This window comes from Anas acuta, chromosome 2, assembly GCF_963932015.1.
Source record: "Anas acuta chromosome 2, bAnaAcu1.1, whole genome shotgun sequence".
Classification (NCBI taxonomy): Eukaryota; Metazoa; Chordata; class Aves; order Anseriformes; family Anatidae; genus Anas; species Anas acuta.
Genome location: NC_088980.1, coordinates 52,798,868 through 52,814,231, shown reverse-complemented (window position 1 = coordinate 52,814,231; position 15,364 = coordinate 52,798,868). Strand labels below are relative to the sequence as shown.

At 45.3% G+C, this 15,364-nt stretch overlaps 1 protein-coding gene across 15 annotated transcripts in view; it reads left to right on the top strand.

Moving 5' to 3' along the window:
* ATXN1 (ataxin 1) overlaps positions 1–15,364 on the top strand; it is a 196,213-nt gene that overhangs the window by 82,114 nt on the left and 98,735 nt on the right. For 2 of the 15 annotated variants that reach the window (XM_068674787.1, XM_068674789.1), the window contains one exon: positions 14,174–14,315. The exons of the other annotated variants lie outside the window; for them this stretch is intronic. The gene's annotated coding sequence lies outside the window, so the exon portion shown is untranslated. The remainder of the gene's footprint in view (positions 1–14,173; positions 14,316–15,364) is intronic. 15 annotated transcript variants of the gene reach the window in all.

The following is a 15,364-nucleotide window of genomic DNA, read 5'->3' as shown; positions in this document are numbered from 1 at the left end:
GATGCCACGGCCCGTGTGGAGCTGCGCTGAAGCCTGAGGCATGAGGTTTACACTGGTGAAAAGTCTGAAGGCCAGATGATGATTTTTTTTGTTTTCCCAGGGATTTTAAATTGACTGAGTTTAGGGGATTTTTTCAGAGGAATAGCTAAAAACACATCTCTGATCAGCATAACCTCCCCGAGATATCCATTTCTCTGCCTGTCACTTTTCGTCTCATGATATTCTGCTGAGTGGTAGAAAAAAAAATGGTCCAGGAGATGCTTCTTTTCGGGTCACTCGGATCTTCCTGTTTCAGCTCTCCTTTCCCTGTCTGCTTCTTTTACTTCACAAATGTTTCTTTCCTCCCTTTAAATAAGAGATGGAACTTGAAAACAGCTCCTGCAGGGGGCTGGGGAAGGAGCTGCTTTGTCCCAGCTGGGCCCCTTGGACCTGGAAGGTGCCGCAGGCGCACCCGTGCCCACACACTGCCCTGTTGGTTTTGGCAGGGGAACCGGTCAGGGCAGAGAAAATGTTTGCTCGCCGGGGTCCCCTGAGGAGAAGGAGCAGGGCTTCAATTTCGGGCTCTGATTTCCAGCCCAGCTAGGGAATCGGTGAGGTTGGGGCTATCAAAAGCACTTGCAGGCACGCAAGTGTCCTTGGCTTTGAGCTGGTTCCCTTAAGTGCTGCTGAAAATCCCCCTTGCAGCTCCGCCGTGCTCAGTCTTCTCCTCTCGAAGCTGGGAGTAGTATTTGCATAGCTCCTCGCTTGTTCAGTCTAAATTAATATTTGTAGAGCACACTGTGTTCCCCGTGCTGAAAGGACGACGTTGGGCGCTGCTGTTCCTAGGCAGTTACATCCCATCCTTAAATGCTGGAAAATGTGCTTAACCAGGACAGACGAGACTCGCTGCGTTTGTGCGGAGAAGCCCTGCCAGCCCCTCGGTGTATAGGCGAATGCATTTTTCACATAGGTGTAGTATTTATAGCAAGGAGGAAGCTCTTATCTGCTGGAAGAGTTCTGTCTCAAAGGTTGCTTTTTGTGCTCAAGCGTCGTTTGTTATTCTGCTTGCCATTGCACAGTGTGCTCGGAGGGGGGAATAGATGGAGCTTTTTCAGGCTTTTTCCCTGCTTGTAGAAGCCTTCTAATGCATGCATAAATCCTCTCACAATGCTTTTGCTTAAGCTGGGAACATAAATACAGTAGATAATTGTCTGGCAAAGCTGATTGGTATTCCCTAAATCTTGATCTTCTCCCTTGCTTATTCACACATCATCTGCACGGAAGATATTTCTGCCGTCTCCTGAACTCTTGTTTCACACAGTCCAGTGAGACGTTAAAAAATAATAATTATAAATCTTGGCAAAACCAAATTAGAGCATTAGATGAAATCTGAAGGGAAAAAAAAAAAATTAGATCTGAAAAAATAATTAATTCAAGCTATTAAACGCTCTTCTGCTCGGAGACTGTCAAAATTCTCCCGGAGCGCGTGAAGGAGGGAGGTTTCTTCCAAGGGCTCTGCTCGCAGAGCATCTGCTGGAGATTACAGCATCGTGCAAAATAGCAGCAGCGACAGCGTCAGCGCCGATGCAGAGCTCACGTCGGGGCCCGCGAGAGCACGGCGGCACGCTCCCCTGCAGGGAAACCTGGGCTTGCAGCTCGCCGTGGCCTGGATTCTGCCTGTCGTGTCACGCTGCCGTAAATCCTTAGCAGTTCCACTGGAGCGGAGGGAATTACTCCAGATTTATGCCAGTTTCAATGAAAAGAGGCTTTCTGCTGAATGGATCTGGGCAGCCACTCGCCAGGTGGAAGGGAGAGAAGTGACTCAGCGCTCGGCAGTTGTTGCTGAGCGCTGGCTTTTGCCAAGTGCGGAGTCACAGCTTTTTTTTTTTTTTTTTTTTCCTCCTCCCCCCCCGCCCTGTCTCTTTCTTTTCATCCTGGGTGAGTGGCTGCGTTGTGCGCCCTGCAGAAAAGAGGACAGAAAAGAGGAGTGCATTGCTGATGGAGGAAGCAATGCCTTGTGGACGGCCTGGGTGCTTATTCTGAGCAAGGAGCTTGAGGGGGGAGCCAGACCACCCTCGTCAGCATCCTCCACCCTCCACCCTCCTCCCATTACCTGTGAAATTTCAGGTCTTGATTTGCAGGATGTGCTGGGGAGGACCAGCCAGCACGTGTGGCTATGATAGCGTGCTGCCTGTCCCTGCTGGTTAGCAAACGTCGCAGGGTGAAGGCATTCAGCCAGATGAGAGCTGAAGGCTGCGTGCCAGGGAGCTCCTGTGAATGTGTGTAGCTGCACCTGACAACGAGACAAAGGAAAGGGGAGGGAAAAAAAACATAGCTGGGTTCTAGGACAGCATGCCCTTTGAGTAAATGTTTGGGAATACCCAACAAGGGGGCTCCAAGTTTAGAAATGGTGCTAAATTTTTGGGAGGAAAAATTTTAATTTTCAAACTCGAACTGGGGAAGACAATAGCGTACTGGAGATTTCTGAAAAACATGGGCTGATGAACTGAAGCTCCCCGAGTGTTTCAGCCCATCTGTCTTGTTAGTTTCTCTGTCTTAATCACGGATTTCATGAAGTGTCTAATTTTCTTTTTTTAGCCTTCTGTCTTCCTCTTGTACAAAAGTTAAGGCAGGGAAATCATCTGAGCTGGATTTACTTTTGCATCAGAGGGAAAAGCAGTCTATAAAAAGAAGTGAGTGGTGTGCGCGCACGCCTGCTGGGAAAGCGAGTTCGCCTGCTTTGGGTTTTCGGGGCAAAATTTGCCCACCCTGACTTCTGCTGCTGTGGTGGCGACTGGGACGGCTTGGCAGCGAAGGTATAGATGTGTACCCAGTAGCTGATGGTATTTTAAATTGTTTGGCTCTGGTCTAAACAGCATGGACTGAAACGCCGGCTCCGCTGAAGTCAACTGCAAGATTCCCCTGCTGTCCCTCCCTCTGCTGTGCCTGTTCCCGGCAGCTGTCAGGATGTACTGATGAGTCCCTGCAGCTCTTCCGAACCAGAGAAGGACTCCCCATTTGTGGCTGGGCTGGGGGAAAGCATGAGCAAGCCAACAGGAGCATTCCCAAAAAGTCTGACCATTTTCATGGCTCCTCGGGAGGGTGGGGGTGGTGTGTCTGCAGGCTGGTCCTGTGCGGATCCATCACCGTCCATGGAGCCCAGCAAAAAAAAAAAACAACCCAGCACAGATAAGGCCGTGCATATTTGCAGTGTGTACTATGCAGGAGACGCTGATTGACATTAATTAGGAGTGGGTGGTGTGAAAGTGTAAAAATAAAATTCCTTTCTGCCGGGTTTACTATTAGCAGCGAGGTACATGATGTAACGCGCAGCGCGTGTGAGCGCGTGTGCGAGTGTGCGTGGCGAGGGGGGTGTCTATTCAGCATGCAGAACAATAGTGGGAGTGAAGCATTGCAGGCTCGAATGTCAACAAAAGTCTGGAATCGCAGCCTTCTCCTTGTGAGCTCTGCACTAGAATGTGCTTCAGGATTGTTTCTTTTCGGGCTTGAGTTCAAAGTGTCACGATAAAAAACGTGTTGTGCCGCAGAATGCAACTGGTGTCAGCTTCTCTGCCTCAGCCTTGTGCTGGGAAGTGATCAGGAGAGACAAGTCTTTCGGTAAGTTTTAGCAACAACGTTTTGAAATGAAATAGATCTCCATTTAGCAAGTTGGTATGGCTCTGACTGATAATATTTTGTTATTCCTTCTCCGTATGTGTTCTAAGAATAAGAAGCAATGAGTGAATCACCATGTTAGTGATTTGTGAAGTGTGCTACCAGATGTGGCTGGCCTGCTCTTATGAAATTAAATCACCTGTGTCACTTAAACAAACAACAAAAAAACAAACACCACCATATTCTTTGGATTTCAACTGCATTATGGTACCAGAGCTCCAGGACTATTGTCTATGAAATATCGTCAGAATCTGCTTTATGTGTGTGATAGTGCCAGCGGATGATCTATGGAGCTTTTAACAGCTGTCTGCTCTACCTGGCTGGTTATATTTACCCTTTCTACAAGGAAATCCAAAACATGGCCACATTCTCAGCTAGTACTGACCAGCCTGATTCCCCTGGTCATTAAACTGAGTTACACCCGTGAGATGCATTCCCCAGTATTCAAAGCCTTTCAGTCCAAACTGCAAGTTTGCATTTGGCCTTCATCGATCAAAGCTAAAGGACAAATCTCCTCTTTCTTAAAATTCTGTAGCGTTTATGGATTTACGTATATTAACCTAATTTATGCTTATTTAGGTGAAATCTGAACCTGATGTCCTGCATCGGAACCCCTATTGGAATCAGTCCCCAGTGATTTAATGGAAATGAGTAGTTAGTCTCTAGTCATTTCCTAGGAAAAAAAAAAAAAAACAAACATTGACTAAGTGAGTATTTGCCAGGGGGAGGGGTAAGAGTGGCAACTGGGCTGTTTTTGGGTGCTGGGTCGCGTGTTGCTGAGAAGGAGCTCACGGTGTACCATGTCACAGAGATGGGAATTCACTGCTTTCTCCAAATTCCTACCAAAGGCCCCCCTTTTTACCCTACCTGTGTGTGTGTCGAGTGGTTTGTGTGTGGATGCTTAGGCTCACAGACAGGATGCTCACTACGCTGACCCCGAGCGAGCTATTGGTGTGTCTGACGTCTGGCGGGTTGCTTGATGCGGACCGGGAAAATGTTTGAATTAACTGCAGAAGTGTAAAAAGCAGTTCACAGGTAGGCAAACGCTGAGGTTTCCCCTGCATGGGACAAGATGCTGTAGTTTAGCTAAGGAAACCACAAGGAGGTTGATTTCTGGTTTTTGGTTTTGTTTTATTTGTGACCCGAGAACCTTGTAGCCCTAAGGGTCATTTTTGGGACTACAACGACTGCAGCCTAAACTGGGAGTACAGCTAAGGTTTTCACATCAGTAGTACAAAAAGTACAAGTCCTACGCCTTGATTTTCATACGCATAAAGGTCACTTTACACTCTTGAGGCAAGTAAAAAGATCATGAACAAGGTATAAACCATCTAATTAATTTACCCTTTGGGTCCTTTTCACACTGATTGATGTATTAGGCTATCTAAACATAAAATAAATCACTAAAATGGTGTGGGAAAATACTGTGTAGGTACAGATATTTCAGTGATTGGGTAGCTATTTGTGAGCTTGAATTAATTAGTTGGGCTGACATGTGCAATTTTTTCAGTTTTGTGGGGGTTGGACAGTTTGTGGGTAAGCAGGAGGGAAATCCTCCCAGTAAATACTTTCTAGGGATGCGTGGTTAGAGAACATGCTCATATTAAAATTTGTGGGGAGAAAAAAGGAAAATACCATTAGAAAATCTTTTCATAATCCTCTACACCATGAACATCCTTTAAAACCAGAGCCTGTGTTTCACATTATGTTTCTTCAGTTGTCATCTTGTTTTTCAGTTCCTTGTTATAAAACAGAACATAAAATTATTTTTAACACAATGTATAGGGACATTGCTTAAAATAGTTTTTAATCAGCTAGACTGAGTCAAGGCTGCATTGGTAGGTGCTTTCCCATTAGTGTTTATAGAACAAAACACTGTTTGCACAGCTCAAATGCTTTTTGTGTCAGTGCTCATCACGTTTGTTTGCAGCCTGAGAAAACATAACATCAGATTTCATCTGAAAACTATTCTCCTTTCTAATGATCATTGATTGTATTTCAGAGACATGGCGATACTGCAAATGTTAAGGTAACTACAGCCGTAAAATTAAAACAGAGCTGCTGTTATTATTTTTGAAGTGTGCCTAAGACAGTGATTTTTCAAGCGTAGTTTTTGCCAGAATTTCACTGTCTGTGTTAAACTCAAAGTTAGCTGCTTCCTTCATCTTCCACCTCCAGTTCTAGTTGTCTGTTTCTCAAGGAGCAGAGGACAGCACTGCGGGATTTGCTTTCCTGGGACTGCCTGGGAAGTCTGTGTGCAGCACATCAGCCCCCTCCTGAGCATCTCGGCCTTTCCTAGGCCTGACCCCCAGCGCTTCCTTCAGATGGGGACGTGGTGGTGTCTCCATCACTCAGGTGCCATAATCAAACCCCAAGGTATGCTCATGTGCTGGCCCCACCGGGCAGGGAGCCGAGGCTGCATCTCCCCAGTCCCATCCCAGGGCCCTCAACGCTGCCTCATCCTTTCTCTGTTCTGCAGGGTGAGGACTTGGCATGGGTTTAAAACTGAGCAAAAGCTGTAGGCGTGCTCCTTGATGCCATCAGCTTGCAATGAAACTTCTTCCTTCGTGAGAGGATCCTGTGGAGCTGCTGACACAATTCGTCCAGGAATTTTTCTTTGCTGGAGTGTTGAACCGGTGATATTGTTTCCCCGTTGTGGGGATGTTTCTCGCTGTGTGCATCAGTGATGCTGTGGTGGGCGTGCTGATTTTTTTCAGGCTGGGCTTCTGAGCTGTGCTTTTCATTTTTCGCTCGCCCTTAAATAGTAAACCAGTGTTTTGTAACACCAGTGTTTTCAAATCCTGTGATCACTGAGGTTGCCAAATGAGTATTTACTGGGAGTAGAGGTTTTTCATCTTCTAATCTTTGTGCTAAATCAGAAGGAATGGTGCTTCAGGACTTTTTTTTAAATAGAAAAAAATGTTAATTTCTTGACATTCCAAGACGCACATAAGCTGTTGAAAGTCAAAAGTCCACGTGCTTCGAGGCAGTGCATAATGATCTCATTCGTTATTATGTGGTCTGTACAGGCTACTCTCAAGGCGTGTAGGATTTCTTCCTCTCTAATGTTTCTGCATCAGTGTAATAGATCTGAATGCTCCATAGATATTTGGCCATCTGGTTCTCTTAATTCCGCTGAATTTACCAGCAGAAAAAGTAATCTATTATGCCTTCTAAATATAGGCCTTTTTCCGTGAGTGAAAATCGAATCACTTATTCTGCTGAAGACTGATAATTCCCTCGTTTTCATTTGTTGCGTTTTGAGTGTTCTTAGGAAAGGTAAATCCTCGATTTCTTAGTGCAGGTACGTATATTTTTAATTTCTCTCCTTTTGTTGTCATTCTGGGATCCAGCTGTTCTCTGGTCCGCAGAGCAAGTGAAGGTATGAGCAACCCCTTTTGTTCCCCAGATTATAGTAAAGGCGAAGGCCGTGAAATACCGTAGGTGGAGAGGAAGGCAGTGCCAAAAGAAAGCTAGCCTGCTGGGAGGAATGCTTTAAAATAGAAATTTGAGGCGCTTCCGTCATAAATCCCAAATGTGGGAAAGCTCCTGGTGATTGGCTTTTGGTCGTGAAATTGGATTTCTAGTCTGGAGGCTTCCTCTAGCGCGGTGTCCTGCGTCTCAGGGCAGCCTGAGTGGCTTCGGGTGCCTTTCCACAGCAGTGGAGGCTCTCAGCAAGGCAGTATCAGTGCCACCACCTCCTCGGTGCCATTCGGAAAAAGAGTGATAGTCATAATAACAAGAAGAGAGGCCGGCACTTGGATGTGCCGACCATTTCTGGCTTTGGCAACCCAATAAATACGTCAGGAGGGCACCCTGAGTGCCTGTGGCAAGCGGAGGGCTGTGAGGAGCTATTTCCAGGCACTGAGCTGCGATAGGGCTGAGGCCTGTAGTTATTTCTCCACAGAATGGGAAAGCTTGAATCCTGGGCCCCTGGGGTGCCGGGCCCGTGAGGTGATGGTGAAGGAAGGGGCAGGGGTGAGGGGAGTGCCAGCCCGCACTGTCCACCTGGAGGACTGCAGTCCCTGAGGTAAATTTCCCTGGTGACCTGGTGGGATGCAGGTTGGGGAGGGGAGATGTAACCCATTCATCTCAGCCCTCGTTTTGCTGCTTGTTACTACCGCACAGTAACAAGAGAGCTTGTTTGTGGCACAAGGAGAACAAACAGGCAGCGTTTCTCCAGGTTCAGTGAGCTTGGAGGAAGGAAAGAAGTCAAACTTGCTGCTGCAAAATGTTGCTGGAAAGTTACTTCATAAAGCCTTAGCTAAGTAAGGTCCCACGAACCTGAAAAACTTTCCTGTGTGACTGAATTTACCGTGCTCAGGTTGTGTGTGTGCTGGGACTGTGTGGTCTAGCAGGGCTGTACCAGAGGCTCTGACCAGGACTGCAAAATTACCTTGCTCGTACAGTGAAATCCATCACGCTTTATAAACCTGTCATGACGTTATCGTGTCATGATACGACACTCTCTGCAGTGGAGGCAGGAGCTAAAGCAGAACTTCACTCAAAAAAATCTCCCTTCTGGGGAGGGAGGTGATGAGTTTGAAGTGATTTTTGACTGACGGTTGTAGTGCGATTTGCATCCGTATTTTCAACGTCTATGAAACGTGTTACAATGATGATTCTTAAAAAAAAAAAAAAACAAATCTTATTCCTCATAGTACACAGGCACTGCCCTAGAATTTTCCTTGTTATCTGTTTTTGGATCCTGTTGTGTTGGCAGTATGGTACAAGCTATAGCTGGCACCCACATCATACAGTGCTAGGCTTTGTGTAAAAATACATGAGAGTGAATGTGGGCAGGGCCGTAGCCTCTGCAGTTGCTCTATTTGTAGCACAACTCCTTCATCTTTTCGTTTAGGGTATTTGGACAGATTTTAGCAAACCTGGCTTAGTGTCTGAAGTGCCAACCAGCATTGTATCAAAGCACTTAGTATATTATGAAAGGAACTTGCCTATGCAGCACAAGTTATGTATAGCTGGCTATTTTGTTTGACTGACAGAAGGAAAAGGTATTCAGAAAGCACTTGAAAAACCCACAGATTTCTATTCCATGTCAAAATGTGGTATTTCTAAATCTCACCTTGAAAGCTTGTATCCATAAAAGCATACCTCTCCTCTCTTTTAGGGGGTACCTGTAACCTGAGGGCCAGTACGACCAGTTGTTTTCACTCTGTGTAGATGTTGGAGGACAAAAGACCATTCATGGGTATGGTCTTTTCACTCGTATTTAGTGCAGAGGGTCCACTGTCTGTAGTGTGTTGAAGTCCTTCAGGGAAGAGCGATAAAAGGTTTCCGTGGACGGGTGAAACCCATAGAGAGTTACCAACCCCAACTCTTGCTGACTAGGACAAAAATGGTTTAAGAAATAATCTGGGTTTTATCCTACCTAAACACTTGACTGGAAATACGAGAGAAAATAGAAGTGGGTTTTCTCCCTCCTAAATGCAAAAGAGCTATTGGAAATGTTTTTAAACAGGCAAGCTACGGATTCAAAAACACATATAGCTAATTTATAACAGACAAGACATGCTTATTTCCTCGCTCCCTTGTTTTAGAGACATTGTAGTTAGTTTGTTTTCCGAGGCCATAAGACACGTAGACACTAAACAGAGAACAGTGGAAAGTAGAGGACTAATAGCAGTGGTGGCAGAAACACCACTTAGCTTCTTATTAAATGAAAACTGTTTGGCTTCCAGAGTCTTAACTTGCTACGGTTATTTAATCTAGCTTGCCCAACCTTTGTCCTTAAAACATTTGTTTCTCTGAAAGATGCAAAGAATTTTTTTTGTGTATTTTTTTTGCCAGAGCGCTTTATTGGTTTGGATAATAACCCTTTTTTTCCATCATTTTTGTTCAACACATGAAATAAAACTGTTTCAGACTGAGGCTTGGCCCTCATTAATTGGAGTTATAGGAAGCAGAAAAAGGGAGTGCTAACAGATTGCCTTCAAATAAATCACAATTAATTGCACGTAGAAATGCACTGAGCTCATTTGAATATGCTTAACAAGCCTTTACTGACTACCACCGGTTTCTGCTGTTAGAGACTAAAACTGAGAGTGAGCGTGGCGTCAATACCGATTTGAATACAGGCTTGGTCCTGCTTTCGCTGCTAGAAAGCACAAGCAGTAGTTCTGCTGAAGTCTGCTGTGAACAGCAGGAGAGAGCCATCAGCGAGAGCAGACAGCATCCCAAAACAGGGCATCTTCTGTGCCCAGCGCGGGCACAGCTCGCCCTCCCCAACAACAGTGAGTATTGAATTCTGGTTTTGCAAGGAGGATTTGGCTTTATTCACCTTCATTTCCCCACTGAGTGCATTTTTCCCCATGATCTCCTTGAGAACACGCCTTTTCCAGTCCCCTAATCATTGCACCGAAGACCTTCACAGTGGTATTATTTGACTTATTCGTTGCCATCAGTGCAGCCTACATGGTAGGCCTTTCTGTGTGGTTGAGCACATTTATTACAGTTTTTCTGTGTGTGCCCCGTCACACTTGGGACTTTGGGGTGGCCTGGTCATTTTGCAAGGCAAATTCTTGCTCACGGCAGCCACTGTGCAGTTCTGCTTTCTCCAGGGCCTTTCCCTCAGAAGGTCACCCTCACCGCATCGGCAAGCAGAAGGTGCTCGTTTGGAGAGCAGGGGGAAATAAAAAGGTGAAGAGAATAATTTCCACACTCCAAGTTGCTATCACCGAGAGAGTGTTACCGCACCTGCTACATCAACCATCAGTTAAACCTCAGTCTTCGTCATCTTCATCAGGGTGTCCAGGTGAAGGCTGACCTGAGTGAGGAGGTTGCAACTTGCTGAGGTGCACCAGGGGGAAACCCTCACTGAAGAGTGAGAGAAGTGTCCCCAGAGGGCAGTTTATCTGCCTTTGGTGTGCTGTGCAGGGTCTTTCTTTAACCAAGGTCTGTGGTTAAGACAGCTAAGGAAGAAGAGCTTTCCTCTAGCAGTTTGATGTAGCCAAGGAGCCCTGACAATTCTCTGTACTTGTGTTGCTGCCAACTCGCAGTCCCATTTGGGGGCAATACACTTAACCACTCTGTGCTTCTTTTTCTCTTACGCTGCAGGGTTTGCCCCCCTTTCCCTTACATATGGGAAGGCTTCTCCTGGGGGTCAGCTGGGTGGCATTTTCCATGCTCCATTTTGAAGCAGCACAGCCTGAAGATCTGGTTTTATGCTGATGGAGGTGCCTTCTTTTCTGAAATCATGTCATAGCAAGGTCCTGTGAGCCTGACGCTTATCTTGGCAAGAAGGGGTGTCAACCCATCTGTCCTGAATACTGATTCCAGTTAGTTTTTATAAATTTCATCTCTGCCTTTAACTACAACATTTTTAATGTTCTGCTTTCTAAAAGAAAGGCAAAGGTGATGGTTTATTCTGTTGTAAGCTCCTTAGATACCTGTCACCTTTTTTTTCTTTTTTTTTCCTAAGTTTTTGGTGTTAGTTAAAAGCAAACAAACAAAAGACCAGCAAAACCAGGGCCTGTTATTAAAAACAGATTATCAGCAGAGAAACAGAGCAGCGGGATGGACAACCACAGCGTCTGGGAGAGAAGCTGGAAAGCCACGTAACTTGGGAAGGAGCTACAGGTTGAGGGATGGGTTGGGAAGATAAAGGAGATGGGAGCAAGTACTGCAGGAGAGGGAGAGAGTACAAGACGGCTGAAAAAGTCGGATAGGAGAGAGGAGAGAGTGGAAAGTAAGTGTACCAGGAGGTGCTGGTGGTGTGTTGAGGAACAGGAGGCTCCTTAGTTGTATATAATACTTGAGCAGTGTAGAAGATCGGAGTTTATTTTTGTAAACGGGCTAGTAAGAGCTCGGGCTTTTATACCTCACCTCTGTGGGAGCTGGGTGGCTGCAGAGCAAAGGATTCTGCCAGAGGAGACATAAACCAGTTGTTGGAAAGCCCTTGTCTTCTTTCCCTCTTACGCAGTCGAGCAGTTGCAAAGCAATGGGAACATTCAGCGATGTACGCAATTCCTGTCCCCACCGTTGTCCCACCCCATCCTGTTCAGTTTTCTTAACCTTAGCTAGCTGCTGCTCCAGCAGTAAAACACACATACTGTCCTCCTTGCTGCTGGGAAAAGTGATGGCATTTTAAAGAGTGCTTTAAAGAAATCCAGTAGCGAGGCACTTCAGGGTGAGCGTCAGATTTTTCGTTTGGTCCTTACTTAGATTTCTTGTAATGCCTCCTCCCCAGTTGTGCTTATGCAGATTGTCTTCTTCAGGTGAAGGCAATCTTGGTTAAAAACAATATCCAATTCTTTTGCTCTTTCATTTTCTTCAATTATCAAATTGGCTTACCAGGGACACATTTTAAAAGGAAAAGGTCTTTTTTTCTTAGATTTTTTAGTGGTATCTGAGACTAAGGTATCTCACTAGCAATTAAGAAATAGCTTATTTTTTCTTAACTCTGTTGTGCTTCTTTTTGTGCTGTACTTACATCTCCTTTCAGCCCTTCTCATCTAACAACTTTTCATGAAATCCAGCTTAATTTAATTTTAGCTGCAAGTTTTTGCATTCCTGTTCTAATCTTAGTCCTTTCTAAAAGAAAGGCAAATTACAGAAACAACACTCATGAGATACAAACTTCTGGATGATGATACCAATTTGCTTTTCACAGTTAGGCACAATAAATTACTTCTCATTGCAGGTAAAATTTGCTGCACTGACATGTTTCCTCCTCCACAGAACACAGCTGGGTACTGAGACAGCGATAAAGAGCTAGCAGTCATGAAACTGAAGTAGCATTTAACTTTTTAACTTCATATTTATCCGCTTGATAAACTACATGGTAAGCTGTATAGACGGGTTAGTTTCATCTTGTGTTTTAATTTCCTCTTACCTGTGAGGCACGTGCACTTAGCTTTGTGCTGAGCTTTCCCATGGAGCATGATCTAATAGCCAAAATAAATAAATAAATAAATAAATAAAGACCCCAGAATCCTACAGGTCTTGCTTTTTCAAAATTCCTCATGTGGAAAAAACAGAAGAGCTTATCTGCGTAGAGAATGAGGAAGGAAATCTCTTGAGTTGACTACATTTTTAACAACACAGATTTTATCTTTTTATGGCCCGTTTCAGTATTAGATGACTGCAGTCTCATTCCATCTTAATTTCATCGATCAGTGGGGTTATTTCAGCATAAAACTGGCACAGGGGGATGGCAGAGTTAGCCTCTCTGTTTGTAATTATTCTCCAGTCTGCCAAGGTAAGAAGTACCTTCAGGAGCAGCGCTTCCCTATTAAATCAGCTGTAAGTGTGACCTGAGTAAGGCTTTGAACACTTTGAACTTGAAGTACCGTAACACACAAGCAAACAAACAACTCTGAAAGTGATTTTTTGTTACTGCAAATACACCAAGGATTTATAACAACAGAAAGGGACTAATGCCCTTACCCCGTAATGAGCCCCACCGAGGCAGACCTTGCATTGCTAATTACTCCAAAGGACGTGAGTTTTCCTGCCTCTTGGTGAGAAGCATACAGGAGTGGGTCCTACCAGGAAAACACAGTTATTAGGAACTGCCTTGCCCTAATCTGATGCAAAAAAAAACCTTCTTCTCTGAGATGTGCTCCTTGTGGTTGCCTTTTTGATGCTGATTTTTCTGCTCTCATTAAAGATGACCGCTGTGTGTCTGTGTGTGTACAGGGAGAAGACTGAGTGACGTGCAGCAAATACATCCGCTGTGTGTATGTGGTGGTAAGGTTCTGCCTGAGGACGAGGAGGTGATCTGTCCTTAAGGTTATGGAGTTGCACTCTGCAAAATCAACTGTTTTAAAAATCAGCATTTAAAATGGCCTTGCCCTGAGAGACATTTGAGGACACGCAGCTACAGCATATGTATTTGTAAGATTCAGCGTGTGATTTGTGCTTTAGAAACCTCGTATAATTTCCATGCTGGTGCTGGGGTCTCGTCTGCCTTTCACAACCGTGCCTGCTAAGGTCAGAGCCATTGAATCTGGTTAGCCCTGGCCTGATTTCCAGAGCAGGCAGGTCATCTGCAACCCTTCACGTTACCTTAATGGGCCTCTGGGTGCACACAGCACTACTGTGAAGGAGGCCAGCTCTGTAGGTCCTGAAGTATGGATCAGTACCTAATTTAATGTATCCAGGGGTGAAAATGTCAGCTTGGTGTTCCTCTCCCTGGGACTGCTCTTCCAAGTATTGCTCTTTGTATCTGAGGCAGGAGCTGTCATTTGCTGTATGCCTGTACAGGAGCCAAGTAGGTCAGTGCCTCTAGGTACTGCTGTACGTTCTCTCTTCCCCCACGTGTGAGCTACCACCTTTTATTGAATCTTACTATAGGTGGGTAGGGCAAGCTCCAGATCTTCAACAGCTTCCTGCAAGTGGGAATCAAGGAGTTGCCCCTTCCAGAAGACCTCAGCCAGAAGAGGCACAATTGCAAATGCGCACAGACTTCCTCTGACCTAGGCTGATTCGTGGTTCAGCCTAGCTCTCATTTTGCTCAATTTCACTCATAAGTGGCTCCTCTTTATCCTCTTTTTCCCAGACCTTCTGCTGAACTGATCTCTTCACCCTGAATGTGTCGCCTCGTGTTACGCTCCCAAACCAGCGGTAGGGGAGGGACCCAGCGGCTGCCCATTTGCACATCTTCTGCTGGGACACCTTAGCTTGGCGCCTGCGTCTGCCAGGTCTGTGTCAAGGCAAAGGAAACTAAAATAGCTCGAAACACTTATCACTGTTGGAGGTGAACACGTGACTGCGCCTCAAACTGAACCGCCACCAAAAGCTTGCTGAAATAACATGTGGTCTGCTGCCATCTGCTTACACCTCTTGCTCCCACCCTCCGTTGCTCTTGTCACTTCAGGCTGCTGCAAGCTCTTCAAACCAAAGGCTGCTGTGTCTTTGCAAAGGGTATGCTGCTGTGGCACCTTCTCCACCCTGTCTTGCTTAGTACTCAGTTCCCACTGTGACACAAATAATAGTAGTAGAGCTGATAGTTTTATAATGTAGTCTTAATGGGGATGTGGGCTGGACTGAAGAGGAGTGTCGTGTCTGTGGTATCTGCCCAGTTGTAACTCATCCCCAGCGTGAATTTGTTGACAATGCTCAGATCTCAGGTATTGATCGCTGATGTAAGTGCCCTATAGGAGGACAGATGATGTAATCCTTACCGAGTTACTGAAGACAGTGACCTTGAGACAGATCAGATGGTTGAGCAGCGGGGATGGGCCACTGATTGCAGACTGTCCTTGTTTTAAAACTGAACTGTCATCTGTTAATTATTAGGGAGGAATAACCATCACGAAATGCCACTGTGTCACAAAAGATGCAGAGTTTATTGACTTTCACTGGTATTTACATACTCTTGTTTTGACAGGTGACTTTTGATGGGTTTGCTGCCTTGTTGCTTTGGCTGTCACTGCAATTCAAGGTGGAGGAGCCTAAAAGCTGGCTGTTGTGAGCCCAAGCAAATTGTTTGGTTCTGATAACAAGTCATACATTTTAAAAAAGTAATAAAACAGAAATTGATGTGATATAAAAAAATAATAAATGGGAAAACAGATACAGCACAGCTTTGCCAATGGGGAAACCTGCATCTTCCCTGCCCCCCAACTAAAGGTGGCTTGCATCTACATTAGAATAAGAGGTAGCATCACTTTTCATTTGAATACTTGTGAAAAGAAAAAACGAGATAACCATCAACCAGCTTTTGCTTTTAGATAAACAGTAGGCAGAA